The sequence below is a fragment of the Gavia stellata genome, chromosome 9 (assembly GCF_030936135.1).
Source record: "Gavia stellata isolate bGavSte3 chromosome 9, bGavSte3.hap2, whole genome shotgun sequence".
Classification (NCBI taxonomy): domain Eukaryota; kingdom Metazoa; phylum Chordata; class Aves; order Gaviiformes; family Gaviidae; genus Gavia; species Gavia stellata.
Genome location: NC_082602.1, coordinates 39,838,733 through 39,841,232, shown reverse-complemented (window position 1 = coordinate 39,841,232; position 2,500 = coordinate 39,838,733). Strand labels below are relative to the sequence as shown.

The 2,500-nt window shown below is 40.7% G+C and overlaps 1 protein-coding gene across 10 annotated transcripts in view; it reads left to right on the top strand.

The window, feature by feature from the left end:
- The window catches only part of EBF3 (EBF transcription factor 3), a 119,457-nt gene that overhangs the window by 86,797 nt on the left and 30,160 nt on the right, over window positions 1–2,500 (top strand). The gene's annotated exons all lie outside the window — the stretch shown is intronic.

Here is a 2,500-nt window from a genome sequence, read left to right as displayed (position 1 = left end):
TTGAAAACAAAGAGCCTTTAACTGTTTACTCGACAGACTGCAGGGATTCGGGGAGAGTTCTTGCTGCTTATTGGGTAGATAATGCAGATTGCAGATGATGTGCAGATGATGTGCATTTTGATGAATATTTTCCCACTAGGCTGCAACTGTTTCTATCTATTAATTTAGATCTAATGGGAAAAGTGTGTTCCTGGGTAGCTTTAAGCTGGCACTTTTTAAACAGTTAACGCATCGAGGATATGTTTTTCTGTCTGCCTAAGATCTATCACTGAAACGAACTTGTAAGTGAAGGTAGCATCTGAGATTCCTACCTTCCATCTATCCCCAAAGCAATCACCACCTGAGCCAAACCAATGCTCGCATTCTCACCTGGGTGCCTCACTTCTGGCTGACAAGGGAGAGAATATTTACATTTTCTTGGTCTTTCTGATTGGGTTTTTACCGGAGTTACCAAATGGGATGGTGGTGCCCGCGGTGCTTTTCGTGCTAACAACATATCTCGAAAGCTGACGTTGTTTCGTAGTCTGCTGCAAAGGTGGTAACCGCAGGCGGGGCTGCATCCCGTCCCGGTTATGGCCTTAAAAAGGCTGTTACGAACATAGTCCACGCAAAGCTTCAGCAGAGTATCCCGACAAGTATGACTATTTAGCTAAGATAAGTGCTCAGCAAAATAAAAAATGAATGAATTAAAAGCCTGAGACTACCTTCTAGATATTTTAGCTGTTGCGAGCTGGTGCAGTTCCATTGCACACAGGGAAGCGCTGCAGATTTGAACCAGATGACAGTCTGGCTCTCAGTGCACAGCCCTGGAATTTTGAATTGCTTTATAGTAATGTCTTAAACTGATTTCTTAGGTGCGGGTTTTGCAAATTTGGCAAATTCTGCTGTTTCGAACTTTCTTCTGATGTGTAAATGCAAATATGTATGAAACTGTAAGGAAACACCATTTGTTTCTTCTTTCCTGGGGTCGTCTTTTGTCTTTATTGCTAAGTAAGGGTCTTCAAAAGAATCGTGAGAATGTCAGGAGCTTCTGCCGCTGGAATTAAATTGTAATAGTTACATGACTAACAACACTTTAATGGGAACGTATGTTTAAAACACCTTTTGAGGGGGACAAAAGCCTGTATCCCAGCAATAAGAGAATAGAAAGATAAAGCCAGCGCCTGCCTGACCGAGAAACTTCTGTCTGCTTTGCTTTATCCTGAAGGGATGGGGTGACTGAGATAGTCTTTGGGAATTACAGCTGCCATTGAAAGCGAAGCCAAGCCTCACTGTAGTTCAGAAAATGAAAATGATGTAGCCCTAGAGGAGGGAGGGGCTGAATCCCCAGGGCATCTGTTTCCCATCAGTGTCCCACCATGCTTGCAGTCTGGCTTGGCACTCTAACATTTAACCTTCCCAGCGTGAGGTAGACCATAGGGCAACAAGGCTGCAGAATAATGAAACAAGAGTGTAGTGTGGTGTACAAAGCCTTTGTGAGCGGAGAAGTTGAGACATTAAATGATCAGGGTACAGAGATATGAAAGTTCCAGATTTTTCTAAAAAGCCCCCATTAGTCTCACGCAGAAGGAAGAGCGCGCCGTCTCTCAGCAGGCAAAGGCAAGGCCTTTCCCCATCTATCCATGCCTTTTTGCCCGCTGCTTTCAACTATTATAAAGATACAATTACCTTGGGAGACGGTGGCAGTTCAGTTGATTAGCACGGTGAATTAAAAGAATGAGTCACAAATGACATGTCCAGCTCTTCTCTACTAGTCCTTTGTATTCCCAGTATACCTCACCCCTGTTGTAAGAAGGTCAAAAATTAGAGAGAGATAACAATTTTCAAGCAGCTAGCACTTAGGAGCAGAATTAACAATCATTCTGTATGTAATTGCCAGTTAATAGTAAATTGCCTTCTAGACTGTAAAATGCAATATAAACTGGTGGGCACCTAAAATTAAATTAATGAGGTATTTGCTGCATTTAAAAGTGAATAGTGCAAATTAATAACTGGGTACAATACTTGTTTTAATATATATCGAACAGTGTGTCGTTTGCTTGTTTAATAACGATTTTAAAAGTGCTACCTGAAAAATTCTCTATCTCTCTGAGTAAATCGAGTGGTTTGTGCAGGTTGTAGCCATAATTTTCCTGGTAAAGTCTTCCAGGTTTCTAAATTAAATATCAGAGATTATTTTTTAATTAGAATATAAGCACTGCAGTGTTATTTGATTATGGCAAATTGTGATTTGTATGCTTCTAAATGAAATTATGTTACAGATAAAATTGCACCTTTATACACATATTTTAAGCTCTGTAGATTCTGTTGGTTTACTTTAAGATGAGCGGCAGCACTGTATTTACAATGTATTTGTGCCACTGCGTTACTGTTTTCTCTAGGTGTGTATTTTGCATAATGATTTCCTAGCGAATAAAGCAAGTACGGTCCGACCCAGGGTATATTAAAATAGCTTCTAAGAAGAATGCTATTTGGCACTTGGAACTTTTGATGCTGGCTG